This window comes from Puma concolor, chromosome B1 (genome assembly GCF_028749965.1).
Source record: "Puma concolor isolate L17-30 chromosome B1, mPumCon1.1.hap2, whole genome shotgun sequence".
Taxonomy (NCBI): Eukaryota; Metazoa; Chordata; class Mammalia; order Carnivora; family Felidae; genus Puma; species Puma concolor.
This window is the reverse complement of record NC_141670.1, coordinates 104,359,220-104,377,666: the sequence shown is the minus strand read 5'-3', so window position 1 is coordinate 104,377,666 and position 18,447 is coordinate 104,359,220. Positions and strand designations below refer to the sequence as shown.

General features: G+C 40.9%; 1 protein-coding gene across 1 annotated transcript in view; it reads right to left on the bottom strand.

Moving 5' to 3' along the window:
* NDNF (neuron derived neurotrophic factor) overlaps positions 1-6,700 on the bottom strand; it is a 37,907-nt gene extending 31,207 nt beyond the window's left edge. The window contains exon 1 of the mRNA XM_086704305.1: positions 6,166-6,700. The gene's annotated coding sequence lies outside the window, so the exon portion shown is untranslated. The remainder of the gene's footprint in view (positions 1-6,165) is intronic.
* Between the last annotated feature and the right edge of the window lie 11,747 nt (positions 6,701-18,447).

Below are 18,447 nucleotides of genomic sequence, written 5' to 3'. Positions count from 1 at the left end.
AAGCCATTTCTTAGGTTCACATGGATTGCTGAGGTTTAACTTTTCACTACCATGTGCTATAAATTGTAACCACCTATACTCCAGGATGCACCTAAGTTGGAGAAACTAACCCTAAATAAATCAAGCCCTTTACACAAGCTTTTCTCTTGTAAACATAATATTTTCAAGTATCACAATGTCACCCCTCATTTTGTTTGTCAACTATCCAGATATGGTATTCTCTATCTTTGCAAATAAACACTTGCTCATAGTTTCTGTATTAAACAGCAGTCATGGTGATTTCAAAAACAAGATATCACCCTTCACAAATCTTTCTAATGATCAGTTCAGGTTTTACTCTTTCTTTTAGAAAATGATAAATTTCAGGGGTTCCCGGGTGGCTCAGTCGGTTAAGCATCTGACTTCAGCTCAGGTCATGATCTCATGGTTCCTAGGTTTGAGCCCTGCCTCTGGCTCTGAGCCTGGAGCCTGCTTCAGATTCTGTGTCTCCCTCTGGCTCCCTGCCCCTTCCCCACTTGTGTGCTTGTGTACTCTCTCTCTCTCAAAAATAATAAATAAATCAACATTTTTTAAAAATGATAAATTTCAGTCTCATTTTGTCTAGATCTGTGTATACAAGGACAATTGCCTCAGAGAACAAGATGTAGTTACGATGACTTTTAGTTATGGATAAAATGCTCATATGAATAGAGTCCATATTTTTCGGCTATGTCTTTAGATCGTGGAGTACACGTCCTCTGAGCACACAGCTGGAATACGAGAGTGTTTGCCTTGCTTTCATGTTAGGGAGAAGACAGAAACTTGTACGGTCACTGTAGACTACAGTCAGGACCACTATTTGTGATACTGGCTGTAAGCATTCCAACTAGAAAACAGACATGAGTGCATGTTGCTAATTCGATTTTTGTTATTTGGTTATTAAATGTAAAATGTCCACACTGTGTCCAAGAGTTTCCTTCATTTGAGCTGATTTCTAGTCATGTGTAATCACGTTTTTATTGAGTTCTTTTCAAACTTTATATAACCTGTTGTTTCTTTCTTTTTTATTTTTTTAATGTTCGTTTACTTCTGAGAGAGAGAGAAAGACAGAGTGTGAACAGGGGCCAGGAGGGGTAGAGAGAGAGTGGGAGACACAGAACTTGCAGCAGGCTCCAGGCTCTGTGCACAAGCCTGACACGGGCCTTGAATTCACCAACTGTGAGATCAAGACCTGAGCAGAAGTCGGAGGCTTGACAGACTGAGCTACCCAGGTGCCCCTATTTCCTGTTGTTTCTAAAAAAGCTTTTTTTTTTCTTTTCTAATAACTATATAGAAGGTAGCAAATTCTTTCAAAAGAACAATTAAAAGAGCCATTGGAAAAGTTAACTATATACATTCTGTCATATTTTTCTTTTTTAAAGATCCAGAGTTTTCACAAGTGAAACTAAAAATAACTATTTCAGAGAAATATATAAGATATTAAATATATGTCCTTTTCAAATTTGATACAGGAAAAATTAACAAATCAAAACCCCAAACTATCCACCAACTTGCTAAAATATATCAGTTTCCAAGGGATATGGATAATTGCGGAAGGAATAATGAGATATAATCTTGGATGTTTCTATATTTAAAGACTTGAGGTCTGTGGACTTTAAAGTTTAAGTCAATTTTAGCTTAGTGAGTGCTTAAAAAAAATTGACAATGTAACAGGACCCAATATCCAGCTGTTCTGTGGTCAAGTCTGTCTCTTCATCCCAAAGGGAAAGATCTGCAGAAACATATCGCTAGTTCACTTTTGTTCCATTACTGATCAACTACCTTACCCTTAATTTTTAAAATGCAAAACTAACAATACCTTTTTTATTTGAGGTGAATTAATATTATAGTTTATAATTTCCGAATATTTCAGAATACTAAAATACACAGATTAGGTGGCTTGCAGTTGTAGTAAGATACCCAAAGAAAGGGGGAAGGTGTGAATATAGCACCTTCGGGTTCAGGGAATGTGTTTCGGAAGTAAGCAGCTGAGAACACACCTGCTTTTGTCACTGGTTTGGGCACTGGTGGGCTACAGACATCAAATGTCAGGTGTCATCTGAGGAGTGGCAAGAGATCTCTATGCACAGGTCCAAACACAGACTCATCATAACATGCTTTGTTTTTTTCCCAGAAATACAACCGAATTTAGGATCAGCATACCACTATACAATGCGATAAAGTATTAGTTTTGTTTTTCTATGTCATACTATGTGATTCTTTTTTTTTTTTTTTTTTCCTTTTTAACAACAGTGGCACAGTATTTCCTTTTCTTCCTAGGTGAAAAATAACATGCGGAAGCATGATTATGTGTGTCGTAGGTGTCAATGTGAACTGTAATTATAACGGGAAACAAGGCAAAATTTATCCTAACTTTGGGGTTTCAGTGGCCAGGCATTTTTACATGGAATATTTAAATATTTGAGGACTTTAATTTTGAAATCAGTTTGAAAGCAAAGATTTGGTGCGACTTACTGTTTACTACTCAACTACATAACTTGTTTAATTGGTGCTTCTATGAATGACTGAGCCAACTAGAAAAGGAAAAAAAAATTATATTCTTCAGAATAATTGCTCCAAAATAAACATTTACAGGTTCTAGACATTGTTTCAAGGTCAAGTGAATAATCTGAATTAGTTTTGTAGATTACACTTGCCTTTGACCCAGTATAGATGACTATGGGATATGCTTTCTTCCTGGTGCCTAAGCTGATGGGAACTGACCCTGGCAAGTTCCATTTATTACTTGGATGGTACTATGGGTGCAGGGCTCCCCAAAGCAAGACCTGACAAGAAAAGAGGGAGCAAAACAGTGTGAGAACACTGCTTGGTCACTAGACTCAACTACTTTATCACTGGAATAACTAAGGAAAAAAAGACTAAAATAATTTTAATCCATGCACATTATGTGGAATTCTTACTATGTCTTGCTATCTGTTAACTCAGGCATAGTCGTCACAATTCCAATATCTACTCATTCATCGCTGCAAAATGAAAAATAAGTTCTGTCCTAACAATGACAACAAAAACACAATCAGTTTTAAAATAAAAGTTCTGACCTCTTCATAGACTGACTAGAAATACTACAGAAATGAACATGGGAAGATAACAATGGACAGATACATTTTATTTCTACCTTTCTCTCCTTCCTTCCAAATAATTATAGTTTAACAACACAAAATTTCCCGTATTATACACGGAGAGTATGGTCAATAAATCCAAGTGAGAAAACTAAGATCTGAATCACCAGGTTCATGAAGCTGATTGAAACATTCGCTACATTAAGTTATCCGAAGGCTGATCCACTGTGGCTACATTGAATGTAAGCATTCCCTCAGCATGGTGTTGCCAAGGTTATGACATCACTCTTTGCTTTTTTACCATTCATATGTTGCCACATGAATGCTCAATAGACCCAGGACAAATAAACGGAGGGTGAGGGCTTCCCTCATTCTTAGAAGGGTATTTTTCAATTATATATTTTGTTACATCTTAGGAGATAAAAGCTGTGTCTGCAAGTGATTAAAAGATGTTTTATATTCATGGTTTCATTTCTGCTGAAATAAATGCGTAATTTAAACCACACATAATTCCTAGCAATTTAGGCCCATTACAGAGTTCTAGCTTCTTTTTTATGATAGTTACTAATTAAAACGGAGTGTTACTGCCACGTGGAGCCTGTGACTTCCACATACAGGTTTAATGAATCAAACGTCCTGACATAAAAATGAAAACAATACAGACAAAGCTGCAAGCTGTTATGTTTCTAGTGTGTGGTAAGGATTAAGGATATTCACTGAAGTTAAGAATTATGCAGAGAAAACACTTGTAATTTCTTTCTTTAAAGGGAGAATTAAAGGTTTTTTTTAGTGAAATCTGAAATAGTCACCAATTTTTCTAACTTCTGGACCCCTCATTCCCAGCGGACTCCCCCTCCTGAAGAATTCAAACTCATCAGAGTCACTTTTAAAGGATACATGATGGGATATTTTAATGTAATCCTGCATATAGGTTTAGATTGAAAATGGGAATTGGGACTATAATTAATTATGTTGCCATGTTTTTTGAACTTTAAGGAGACAGACTGAGGCAAAGGAGGGCATTTCATAAGACTGCAACCTTCTAAAAGTTCATAGGTCAAGACTTTGGTAAAATGACAGTATCTTTTTGACATTTAATTAATTCCACATGCAGAATGAGTGTGAGAAATTAATACCCCTTTGGTGTACTCACTTTCTGAAACCACTGTAATAAGAGACTGACACAAAATCAAAACCAAATATAAACACGGTCTTCAGCTAGGGTATGGCCTTACGATCACTGTTACTAAACAATAATTAATAATAATAACTACTGATCGCTCTCCGTACGCGTATTTGCTGTCGCGTCCATCCATCACATCTTTCAGGATAATAAAACAGTTCAATCCCATCAAATCCTCCAAAGCGCTCCCTCTGGAGGGATGTTTTATCTCTACTTCTGTGAGCCCAGGGAGGATTCTACTTGTTTGAAGGGGGCGGAGAATGGAGCTGGGTCCTATTTATTTCCATTGACGACTCCCCGGGTTCTCACAGGCGCTCAGAGCCCGGGTGGGAGGAAAAGGGGAGGGGGTGCGGAGATTCCCTCCTTCAGAGAAGAAAAAGGGTTCAGGAAGCGAGGCGAAAGAAGGGGTGGGTGAGGGAGTGGGGGAAAGGGGGTAGTGTGGTGGGAGAGGTCAGGGACTAAATGAAGAAATAAATTCTTCTTTGATAGAGTAGGATCGAATGATGCAAAGTGGACGAATTTACCAGTCCAACTAAGTTGCTGAAAGGAACTGTGTGAAAAAACAAAACAAAACAAAAGAAAAAGAAAAAGAAAAAAGAAAACAACAACAGCAACAACAACAACCACCCAAAAAGCAAACCCAGAGACATTTTCTCAGGTTCATTTCTCGCTCAAGGTCTTGGTTTCACTGAGCTACTTGTACCCTGAGCAGGAGATGGACAGCGCCCCGAAGGGGGCCGGGAGCACAACCGCGACCTGCCCGAAGGTCAGCTCAGCGCCCTTTGCAGAGGTGCCCGCGGCAAACTCCGAGGGCCTCCGCGACCCACGCGGACCCGGTGCGGAGGGCTAAGGGGAATTCTCCAGCTTCGGGCGGGGGGACGGGGGGGGGGGGGGGAGGGGGCAGGAAGGGCGCAAAATGAAACGAAACCACACCCTAAATTTTGCAGTTTGCGAAGTGTCCCAGGGGAACAGCGGGGACCTGGAACCACTCGTTCATTCCTGAGTGTCGGGGCCGCCCCAAGTCTCACCTCAGTACTGAAGGTAGAGCGGACTGGAGCGAGTACCCACTGGTGCACAGACAGGTCTAGGGCACTACGTACGCCCTGTCGCTCGGTCTGGGGCGAGAAGGAGCGTCCCCTCGGTGGCTGCTCTGGTACCCCGGCAAAAGCAAGATCAGGTTCCAGGCCTCCCTGCTCAGCTCAAGGAAGTTTCTCTAACGATGCTCGCCTCCGAGGCAGAGCGCGAACGAGGTGCCAAAGCGGAGAGGTTCGGCTGGCCGAAGCGGACCGAGATCCCCGAGCCCCTGGCTGCGGCTGGGGGCCGCCCACCAGGACCCCGCGCCTGCTCTGCCCGAGCGCGAGCCGGGTGCGCAGTCCGGGCTCCTTGCGTTTCGTCCCACACTCAACGCGCCGGCAAGACCCCAGTCTCACAGACTTTCTGTAGCCAAGGCTACAGGAGGTGAACCGGAGGGGGAGGCAGCAACCCTCCCGGCAGGCGGGCAAAGTAAGTGTCCAGGCCAAGTCGGGAATAAAGGCTCTGCGGCTCCCGGGACTCCGCCGCACCCTGGGCACCTGGAACCCCGTGTCCCCGGCCCGTGCACGGTCTCTCCACCTCCTAACACCGCTGGGGCCGCCCAGCCACGAAGCCAGTGTGGAAAACCGAGGGAGATCTCCTCCACGCCCCTTAAGCCCTCAGCTCCTCGGGATCTGGCGCCCTCGTCCAGCCGCGACGGAGAACCTCGCTGGGCCCCTCTGAGTTAGGGGACGCGCGCCTCCACCCCCAACCCCAGAGGAGCCCTCGGGTGTGAACATTCCTTGTACCAGGTCTTGGGGTGGCGGTCTAAGGCGTCGGGACGTCACGAGTTGCTTTCCTCTCGTTACTTACCTTAAAAAAAATCGGTTTGCTTTTCCTGGGAGGGGGAGAGGAAAAATCCCTCCACGAGGTGTGGTGTGCGAAACAGTCCACGTCCCCGGCACCGGCCAAGATGCTAAGCACCAGTACTCAGGAACCGAAGGGGCTGGGAGGCGGAGGAGGAGGCCGATAATAGAGAAAAATTAAATCGGCCGAAGTGTCCCAACTTTGCGGTGGGCGCTGCAAACTTCAAAGGCGGGCGAGGGCTGGCGGCGCGCGGCAGCCGAAGTTGCTTCGAAGTGGAGCGGGGAGCAGCGCGGGGCTGGGGGATCCCTGGGCAGAGTGGGGAAGTGGCGGGAGGTCCTTTTAAAAGGCCGGGAACGTGCGGGGGCTGGGCGCCGCGAGGATGCTGCCAGCCCCGCGGGGGCTGTCGCGGGCTCCGCGGGCGGCCGCTCGGGGCACCGGCGCCTGGCTGGAGTGCGGCGCAAGGAGAGCGGGGCGCGCGGGGCGACGGCGGCGGCGGGTGCGCGGCTCGGTTCGCTCCGCTCTCTCGCGGCTCCGAGCCGGGAGTGTGTGTTCGCTCCCGAGTGTCACTGCTGAAGCCCAGAGCCGCTCCCCCTCCCGCCCCACCGCTGCCCGCCCGCCCCCTCCCTCCTCTGCCCGCTGCCTCCCCCCTCGGTTCCTCCCTCCCTCCCGCTGCGCGCCACCGCGCGCGCGCGCGCGCGCACTTACACACACACACACACACACACACACACACACACACACACACACGGAGACCCAGCGCTCCCCAAACGGGGACCTTCGCGGGCGGCATCTCAGGGGACGCACCGCCGTTCTTACCTCCCCGCCAGTCGTGGGGAAGAAGAGAGAGGCCCACCGAGACCCCCTCAAAGCCACAAAACCTAGGGAGAAGCGTACGCGGGCCATCGCACCGTCAGGGAGCCCCGGGTGCACAATGAGGGGGAACTCTGGGGTTGATTGGGGGCCGGGGGTGGGGAGACGAGCTAAATCCAGAAGGTTGGAGGCGGAAAGCAGAGTGTGCAAACTGTGCACTCATGTCCCACTTTTCACCCCACCGCCTGCCTACCACCGCCTTCACTCAGGGAGCGCTTCCCCCTCGGCGCACACCGAGCCTCCTCCGGTTTGAAACTCAGCAGCTGTTTTAACAATTGAAAAGCGGCCCTACAGGACCAGTGAGAGACGGAGCAGAGTGTGTGAAGCCATTAAGGCTGACTAGGTAATTATGATAAGAAGTTACCTAATTAGCAACCTGGCCAGGGCACAGAAAAAAAGGCGGGGGGCGAGGGGAGTAGTGAGTGATTTAGTGATCTCATTTTCCCAAATGCGAACCTAGTTTCCAGCAAACCTGGTTTTTAGACTCTCAAATTTTATGTTCTCAGAAAACAGTTTATTCAGATACAGTATCAGTATTGAAAGCATGAAGGATACTTGCCCTCTTCTTGCCACAGAGAAATGAAGATAAGTAAGATGCAAATCAGCCTTACCGAGGTCATATGAACAACTATGGTCTTTTTGTTAAATACCTGGTCACAGAGGGCAGTCCAATGAGGCTCCCAAGGTTTTGTGGCTCCTAGGTGAGAATACTGCCATAGATGGATTTATGGAACCGTTTATACTCCACAAAGTAGTTTTGCAAAAGCCATAGAATGTTTAAACGGCTAAAAGGGTTGTTGACATCACTGTGCAAGATTTTTTTTTTTTTTTTTTTTGCATATGGGACAATCAGGTGGGAAAAAGGGATCTCTTGGTGTCTGTTCAGAAGATCTGGAGAAGTGACTCCAACACTTAACAGATATGACCCAGAACAGGTCATTGGGCATTCATTAACAAACATTTATTAAGTGCCTACTGTGTACTATGTAGATATTGGTGCTGTGATTTCAAGGTAAGTCATAGTGCTTGCTGATTTTGAGGAGTGCACAGCCTGGTGGGGAGACTGAGGCATGAATGGAAATGGGATTATCACTGTAATAAATATGTGTACCTGTTCCTGTAGGAACACTGGAAAGGAAGCAGCTAATTCTTCTTTAGAAGGTACTCTTGATAGAGATTTTAGTGTAGAGTTCTGAAGGATGAGGAAGAGAATGCCAGGCAAATAAGGATAGAGAAGGAAGGGTATTCCACAAACCGAGAAAAGCAAGTGAAGAGGTTAGGAAATTGTCAAATTACACGGTGTGTCCTGGGAGCTGGGAGAAGTTAGGTGTGGCTGGATTGCAGGTGGAAGTAAGCATGGCCAGGCCATACCAGGATCTGTGGGCCCAAGGAGCCAAAACTCTCCTGAAGGGGGTGCATAGTTGGGAAACTAGTAAGGGCTTTAAGCAAGGACAGATTTTATGGTTTCTAACTGTCATCAGATAAGAGTTTTAAAAAGTTTTGTCTGCTGTTGTTGTGGAAGACAAATAGGAGAGAAATGGCAGTGAGGAGGTTATTTCCAGAGAAATTTAGGTCAGCACTAAGGCAATGGCAGTGCCCATTGAGAGGTTGGGACAGCTCTAGAGATACTTAGGAAACAGAACATGCAGGACCTAGTGGTTGATTGAATTTGGAGGGTAATGGAGAATAGGAGTAGTTTAGACTGAGTTGGAGATTTCTGGGTGGGGCAAGAAGGCAAATGATGGTGCTGTTTGCCAAGAGGAACAACATATAGAGAGGGGCAGTTTGGGGAAGAACATAATGCATTCTATTTTGTTCCATTTTAAACTTGTTGAGTTGGGGGAGATTGTGGAATATCTGAGTGCAGCACTATGTAGTCCACTGGAAGGAGTGTGTCTTCTCTCTGTTCCTAAAAGAGAAGACCCAAGCTGGAGGATCATCAGGAATCATCAGCATTCGGGTGTTTCTTGAAGCCAGGGAGAAGAAGACAGCCAGGAAGAGACTTAGGATGGAACATGGCAGAACACCAATGTTCTGTTCTTGCAGGGGTTGATGGGAGAAGAGGAGCCTGCCAAAAAAAGAGATGCAGACCAGAGACGGGGGAGGAAACGAGGCGCAACTGGGTTGATGAAGCCAAGGGAGGAAGGGACCGTTGACCAATGCAGAATGTGGCAGAATCACGACAGCCAGCCTGAGACGCAACTGCTACTCTTTACCGATGTCTCTGTGATCTTCACCTAAGCAATTGTAGTTTATGGTCTACGGATGTGAAGGATCCAGATAAGAGCGGGTAGAGAAGGTGGGATCATGGGGAAGAAGCTCATTTACCTAGCAGTTTGGACTTGAGGGAAAGGACAGAGAGTTCTAAGAAAAGCATTTGTGTGGAGGTTGTATGCTTGTTTGCTTTTCTTATGTGAGATACTTGGTCTTAATTGAATGAAGTTGAGGGAAAAGCAGGTGGAAAGGGAAAGGCTGAGAAGTTCCATGAAGTTCTCTGAGCATCGGTTCCCTCCTCAACATGGACAGGGCACCCTAACTAGTCTATGAATCTCACAGGGTTGGTGGGGAGTTTGAATAAACCAGAGGCGGAAATAGTGCTTTAAAATTGCCACTGAGAAGAAACCGAGTCTAAAAGATGTTAAAGTGACTTATCATTAATGCAGATGATTCGTGACAGGCCAAATCCATGTGTCAAGTTCTATAAGAACTCTATGAAGAATATTTTTATGAAAGTTCCTAAAGATATTTTTGTTTTGAACAGAACATCACGATTTGCATGTATCAATATGCCTATCTTCTCAAAATGTATGTGGTGTGTGTGTGTAGATATCTTCAGACTTGGGTGATATGACATATTAGAACATGCGTTAGTCAGACAGACTTACATTTAATTCTAGACTCCGATAATTATTTGCTATGGAGTAAATAGGTTAGCCTCACTGAGCTTCAATGTTTTCATTTTTTCAAGTATAAAAAAGGAACGAATTATAGTTGACTTACAGATGTTTTGTGAGGGTTAGGTAGTATACCCTATTCAAGTGTTTGGCAGAGATTTGATTATTTATATCTGAAATTACTTTTAAACTATGATTTTATGATTATTCAATTGGGGGGGGGAAGCTCAAAATGATTATAAAATTAAGAATATCATTCAAGGCTATTTAAGAGAACTCCTAGTTCAAGCCTACATCCCTTAGGGGTTCATGAGACCCTTTCAGGGAGGTCTGCAAGGCCAAAGCTATTGTTACATTAATTCTAAGATTGTATTATTGTATTATTACATCAATTGCTTGTTTTACTGTGTTGATCTTTGCACTCACAGCACAGAAGCAATGGCGGGTAAAACCGCTAGCACCTGAGGATGGCCCAGGGCAGTGCAGCCCAACCATGCTAGGAGTCGTAGTGCCCACTGCCACAAATGTCACTTTCACTCAAGAATGTCTTTGATGAAGCAGAAGGATTTTTTATTTTATTAAATTTAAACTCTTGACTCTGTCCTCTTAGTATTCTGTGTGGTAAAATGGAAAGTACACAGAAAATTCTTCTGCGGCATACCAAAGCACAGTGTTGGTCTTGAATTGAAACACTTGTGTAATTAGGTTGTGAGCTAAACTAGCTGTTTTTTATTTCTTTTTAATTTTTTTAATGTTTATTTATTTTTGAGGGAAAGACAGAGCATGAACGGGAGAGGGGCAGAGAGAGAGGGAGACACAGAATCTGAAATAGGCTGCAGGCTCTGAGCTGTCAGCACAGAGCCCCGTGCAGGGCTGGAAACCAGGAACAACGAGGTCATGACCTGAGCTGAAGTTGAACGTTTAACTGACTGAGCCACCCAGGCGCCCCTAAACTAGTTGCTTTTTAAAATTTTACTTATTTATTTTTTAGAGATGGAAAGAGAGAGAGAGAGAGAGGGAGAGGATGTTAAGCAGGCTCCACATTCAGTGGGAAGCCCAGAGTGGGGTTCAATTCCAGGACTCTGGGATCATGACCTGAGCCGACTGAACCACCCAGGTGCCCCAAGCTGTTTTCTTTTTTACTTGAAAGAGCAACTGACAAACTATAGGTATTCACACTTGGATATTTTGCAAACATTTTTTTTCAAAACAAGTTAAGTGAGCCTTGTCACTTCAAGGTAAACAACTGGAAGTATTTATTTTCAATGAAAAATATGAGCTTTCAAGTAAAAAATAGAGAATTTAGAAAACGTGTTTCTGCCATTATGAGCTTGGTGGCTTTCCCATATTTAAAATCTTTTGTAATTAGATTGTGATCATTTTAATTAATGTGTTTTTTGATATTGTGTAATGAAATATGTTGACATTTTGAAGATCTGCATAACTCATTGAACCAGTATTTTCCAAATGGCCAATTACAAATGATGTTATAAAATCATTCACGAATTAAATGTCCAAAGTACAAGATAGATCAAAAAATGGTAATATAATGGAGTATGAAATATTAACCAATTTGGTTTCATACTCCGCACTGCAATTACAAAGTTTAAGAAACTTTGTAGCATCAAAGAAGAATATCCAGAATTATTAAGAATCTTATTAAAATGCTGCTGTTTTCCAACCACATATCTGTGTGAAACGGGATATTCTTCATCTATTTCAAACAAAACAACATATTGCAATACAGAGTAAATACAGAAGTGATATGAGAATTCAGCTGTCTTCTACTAAGCCAGACATTAAAAAGACTTGCAAAAATGTAAACAAAGACACTTTTCTTACTAAATTATATTCTTTGGATAATATAGTCATTTTCAGAAAAAAAATGTTATGTTAACATGTAGCAGATATACCACAGTTATTTTGAAATAAATTCATAAATATTTTTAAAAATTTATCTTTTAATATATGATATAATGAACACTGATAGCAATAACCCACATAAACCAAAGTTCCTTGTGATCCTCAATAATTTTAAGACTATGAAGTGTTCCTGAGGACCACCATTATACGGAATAAGTTCAATCATGAAAATAGATAGAAATATTATCAATAGATGGAAAATAATTGTTTAAAAATGGAATACACTGAAGATCATCAATACTATGATAGTATTCTGCCTATAGATTGGCCACCACCTCAATTATACTTGTCCAATATATGTCTCATTTTATACATATAGTTTGTATATAGTATATGTATAGTTTCTATATGTATATAGTATATGTATATATACATAGTTCTATATGTATATAGTATATGTATAGTTTCTACATGTACTTAACTCCATAGACTATTGTGGTTGGCATCACTACTCTGGGGACCTGAACAAAAGAACTGGCAGAAACCATTGTACAAATCCTGAAGCTTGTATAAACCAGTGTCATAGTCCTGGCCATACCACTGAATCATTACTGGGCATTCTTTTGTTTGTTGACTCACTTTCAATCCCTTCCCCATCCCACCCTCTCCATGGCAAAGATGCTTACACAGTTCTTGAAGTAGTTCTCAAAAATTGTTTTGAAATTAGTGATAACCTCTGATTTGATGACTCTTACACACTGAACTAATGTAAAGTTGAAACGTTAAGCCTGAGCCACCTTTCATTCTTCTTAAGGGCAATCATTCTCATAATAAATATTTGTTAAGCTCATACTATATGCCATGCATTATGCTAGGTGCTGGAATAAAAGAATAAGCAGAGCTCTTGTTCCCCAAAGGCTGTAGTCTAGTGGAAAATTAGGTAATTACCATGTAATATAATAAGGGGGTGGGCTTGCTGTTCAAGTCCACGAGGAGGGTGGGAATGGGACGTTGGGGAAAAATTCTTGAAAAAAGTAACACCCAGAAACCTAAAAAATGGATCAGTCATCTTGGGTCAAAGGATAGACATGTGGAGTCAATGGGGTTTGAAGGAAGTAAAAACAGATATAGGGAATGTTACCTATTAGCGACATATGTTACATTAGGGAGTAAGATATTTGGGGAATGTAACAAAGAGACCATTACTATAGAAAATTGCCTGAATTAAATCGCCTTAATTATAAAGGTGTAGATAAGATCAACATATTTTCCTTGAGTTTTAGTTTGTTTAAGAAGTTGAATGGTATATTTAAAAATTGCTATATTACATTTAAATACAATATAACTTACATCAGAATTACCATTATCTTACAAAATATCACTGGGTTAAAAAAAATATCTAAAATTGTATTAAAAACCTCAAACATAATTTTGCATGAATTTTCAAAGATTAAGTGAGTACATGGCAAAGAAAAATTATTCTTACTTTAAATAAATTCATGCTTTAAAATAAATTCATAAATTTGTTTCATGAAATTTGTTTATGTAGCTTTGTTCAAGGCACTGTACTCACTGCTGAAAGACATACTGAAAAATACATAGAATAGTAATTGTCCAGGACGACATTGCAAGAAGAGTTCAGACATTTTTTCTTTCCTTTCTTGAGACATTCAATAAATATTCATCTGCCAGATCCTGAGGATGTATTATTAGAAAGACAGATGTTGCCCCTGCCCTCAGAGTGCTTACAGCACAAGAGTGCCAAATTAGTTGGTTTTCAAATGTCAGTCACAGCATCAGATACCAAGGGATAATTGTCAAGGGAGTAATAAAAATTATAAAATAGAATTTATTCACTTTAGGAAAGGTTTGAATTGACGGCAAAGAGGGTGAGAACATCAAAGCCACAGAAATGTTTTTGGGGAAGGTTCAGAGGAAGGAAATACCAAGATGCATTAAGAGGCAGTGAAAAGTATAGTTTGGCTAGGATTGATTTTGTTAATGGAATTAATATAGAAAAAAAAATTGGATACATAGGCTGGGCAGATTGTAGTGACCATGTTAGAGGAGGTTTGGACTTGATCCTTTTGGCAATGGGTAAAACTTAAAACATTTAAAGCAAGCACTGTTTGCCACAGTTAAGAAGGACACTTCTGGTTTGCACAGTTTAAATGTTTATTTTTTTAAGATTTTAAGTAATCTCCACACCCAACTTGCAGCCCAAACTCACAACCCCAAGATCAAGAGCTGCCTGCTCTACCCAGTGAGCCAGGCAGGTGCCCTGAGGACACTCTTGATTTGTAAAAGAGAGATTCTTTTGATTGTAGTAAATGGGTTCCTGTTACAAAAAAAAAAAAAAAAAAAAAAAATCCCCTATCTGTTTTACTTTAAAGTATATATTTGTTCATTCATTGCATTTCAATATATCTGTGCATTTCAATATATACATTAATATAGCAATTAGTAAAAGCAGCATTTTTGATATATTACACTTTATCAGTTATGTGCTGGAAAAACTAAAATATTTTTTAATGTAAATCCAGAAAACATTTCCTCCTATGTTCTAGAGGAAGGAATCTATTGATGACCTTGAGTCTCAGCCTTTGGTATTCCCTCACTATTCTTTGGTCCAGGTTGTTGACCAAATCAGCATGGATTGCTGTTTTCACTATCCTGAACTGGATGTATTATAAAGCAATGAAGAACAATGCAAGCCTAAGCTAGCAGCAATATTGTAAGGGTGCAAAAGATACATGCACACAAAAATAGAGAGATGAGAAAAGCCTGGAGTATAAAAAGGGCCGAAAGAAACAGGGGTGAGGATGCATTCTGAGCTGTAACAGGGAGTCCAGGGGCTTGCTTTTAATACGTTCCTATAATTTGGGATCATTTAAGAATTGCTGTGTTTAGGCACAGCTAAAAAGAAAACTCTTTCATGTGAGTAATTTGGCCCAAGTGCCTGACAGTTCCGTGGTGGTGATATCATACTGCCTTAAGGCCACACAGACACAAAGCCTGGTTAGTTTTTAAATGTTGTGAAGCCGAATGGCATGAGATATACTGGAAAATACACAAGCTTCTGAGTCAGAGGTCTTGGGTATGATTTCCTACATTGCTCTTAATAACTCTGTCACTGTGTGAACTCGGAAAATTGTTTAATTCCTCTGAGGCTCTGTTTTCTTATCTGTAAAATGGGGATAATAAAATTTCCCTGATGGGGTTATTGTCAGAATTAGACTTTCAAATATGTAAATCGCCTGCTACAAAAATAGGCACTAAATAATTGGCAGTTCTTAATCCCTGAATTTAATTTGCCTTAAAATGCATAAATCATTTGCCCCTACCTAATTAGAAAACCATTTTTAAGCGAAAAAATAACATGAATGGCACATACAGGACTTGCTCATTAGGATGACCAAAATAAGTGATTTCATGTTTGACAAAATGTATTATATCTAGTACTTTCTCTTTATAAATTTATCTAGCTTATTACTTAAAATATCCAGTGTAAAGGACATAACTTTCCACATTTCTCAGATGAGAAAACAGATTTAGAGACGCGAGTGGCCAGGCCGGGGTCTGATCCAAAGCCTCTGCAGGCTGTCCTGATATATTACTTGGAGCCTTTCTAGTAACTATTTTCACAGATTCATTTTTCTCCTTTTGGTGCTGTCATGTTAATGGGCAATTTTTAAGAGAGGATTTTACCACAGAATTTGATTTGGTGGCTCCTTGTTGGTGCTCCATAAGAGCAAATGTGACCACACGTACCGTCTTCACAAAAGTGTGCCGGTTTATCAGCTCTAGCCACAAACCTCTCAGGTCCCAAGTTGGGAAAAGTAAACCAGAGGGAGGTGAAGTAGTCCAGACTGATTTAGCTGCCTGAGTCTTTTACTAGACAACCATTTAAACTCTCCCCTAATGACACAGTATGGGTCCTTCCCTAAAAGTACTTAACAAATTAGCTTGTCTATGAAAAACGGTATGGATAGGAGGGTGCACATAATTTTTGCAGTCTTATCATGCGCAGCTCATAAAAAGTAGACATATAGACTATATGTACCTTTGACTCAACCAGTTTCCATTACTAGTAATTTGTTAACCCTAGAGATCAATTATTTAAAAAAAAAAAAAAGTCATCCACATTAACCTTTTGACTGTCTAATGCTTATATTCCTTGAGTGGTTTCTATGTGCCTGCTACTGTTACTATTCAGTAGTCCCCACAAGAACCATTATCCAGAGGTATTATTATGATCCCCATTTTAGAGATGAAGCCACTAAGGCTGTCAGAATTTGTCATATTTCTTGCCAAGAAGAAATTTGAACCCAGGCAATACTTTTTTCTATGACACGCTCTTCTCCCCTTTTGGAATAGATTCAAGGTGTTCCCTCACAAATGTGGGGGAATGAACTAAATAATTAAAGAATGAGTCAACTCCAGTCATATCAACATCCATTTTTAGCTATTTCTTATAAACATTTTCCCTTTCAAAAAATAAAACTGTTCTTGAATAGAATAGCATTATGGAAAAATTCCATTCAGCTTCTTTGTGTGTGCTATCAGACTGAAATATAGTAAATTCCTTATTGGATTAGAGCAGTTAACACTGGATTTTGTCACATTTCTACTTTTAAATACCACGTCTAGGAAAGAAATGTCTTAATATTTACTTCATTGTGCCAAATCAGATCCTATTGTAAAACTAGATCAAATATGAATCACTACTCTGTAAAACTCAAAATCTGTATGTTCAAGGTAATGAGAAACAGAGGTGGTTCTCATTTTCCGAGCATAACTTCTCAACTCTCATTATGCTGTACTGAAGAAAAAAATTGCATTATTTCAGGTCCTATAAAAGGAGTAAAGCCATTTTTTTTTCCTGGGCAATAAATTGTAATTTAATCACTGAAATTATTTTGGGAAAACAGCTTTCATTCCAACAGAGTCTGATGTGACTCTGAAAACTCTTGGTGTTCTAAAGGAAAATTCTGATTTTTGCTAATGTAAGCTTAGATGATATAACCTAAATCATCTTCATTCTTCAGATTAATCCTTATATGACATTTTCTCTCTATAAAATACAATCAATATGGAACCTTGATTTTTTTTTTGTCTTCCTAGCATTTTGTCAGTAGCTCTCTTTCTAAGTACATACATTTGTATTAACATGATAAACAGTGGTGGTGTATCAGTTCCAGTCCCCAAACCAACTGCACAGTCAAAATCTGAGGGAATTTCTGGTGTGATGAAACTGCAAGCCTAGGGGTTGGACATTTTTCTGAAATTTGAGGAAAATAACATCGTGAACAAATAGGTTAGAAACTCAGAGGTCATTTGAAATACCAACCTTCGAAGAACTCATTTGTGCATCTGTCAAAACATAGGAAAATCATTCTGATTTTGAAAGAACTTTTCAATGACCTTATCTATGGAGGAAATTTCACATTGACTTACGAGGAATATGTAATTTGTGTTAAACACCAAATCTCATTCAAAAACTAAAGGTAATCTTATATCCAATCAATTCTAGACCAGAATTTTTGTAATTTGACAGAGAAAGTTCTTAACGGAATAAGTGATACAAATCCAGGAGGATCCAAGTGCACAAAGACCTTCAAACGTGCTAAAATGTTTGACTCTATCTTTGCATGAGCAAACACATTTACAAACCTCCTACTCGCTCTTCCTCTATATTTTGAGGCAAGTCCAGTAAGACACATGTAGGAGAAGAAACACAATAAGACGAAGAATAAAGGCAATGGGAAATAGGGAGATAGAGGACAGGAGAGGGAAAAGAAGAAGAGATAGTGGTTAAGAGTTTAAAATAGAGAGCCAGGAGAAAGTAAAGACTGGTAGTAAACTGGTTAAGGTGAACGACAGTGGTAAAGACATGGAGGCAGAAGATTTAAGAAGTGAAGAAGGCAGGAAAATAAAGAACAAATGCATCAGAGAGGTGGAGAAATCCAAGAAAAAAAAGGGGTGATATATGACTTAGCACCAAATCTAGAGGTACATCATAAAGCCGATGATTATACAATGGAAAACAAAATGGAGTAGGGACAATGCCATTTACAGATGGGGGGGAGGAGCAGGGCAGCATGTTTTAAGAATTTCCATCTCACTATCAGTTGGGAAAGCTTCAAAGAAGAGCTTGATTTTCATCTGAGTGAAAGGAAAAATGATAGAAAGCTGGAGCAGGGAGGATCTTGAAGATAGAGGAGTCCTCTTGGTAAAAGGAGAGAAAGTAAATTGGATTGTATATTTGCACCAAGTGGGATTTGAGCCAATATGCCTTAAAGCAGAACTTCCCAAAAGTTTTCCATATTTAAACATAGCTTCTACTATTACTTGATTTGTTTAAAAATTTTTTAAACATTTTTATTTATTTTTGAGATAGAGAGAGACAGAGCATGAGCGGGGGAGGGGCAGAGAGAGAGGGAGACACAGAATCCAAAGCAGGCTCCGGGCTCTAAGCTGTCAGCACAGAGCCTGACACAGGGCTCAAACTCATAGAGTGTGAGATCATGACCTGAGCTGAAGTCGGATGCTTAACTGACTGAGCAACCCAGGCACCCCTTACTTGATTTGTTTAAACTGGAGACCTTCTGTTTTACTAAATAGCTTATTTAAAAGGGAAATTAACAACCTAATAAGTAAT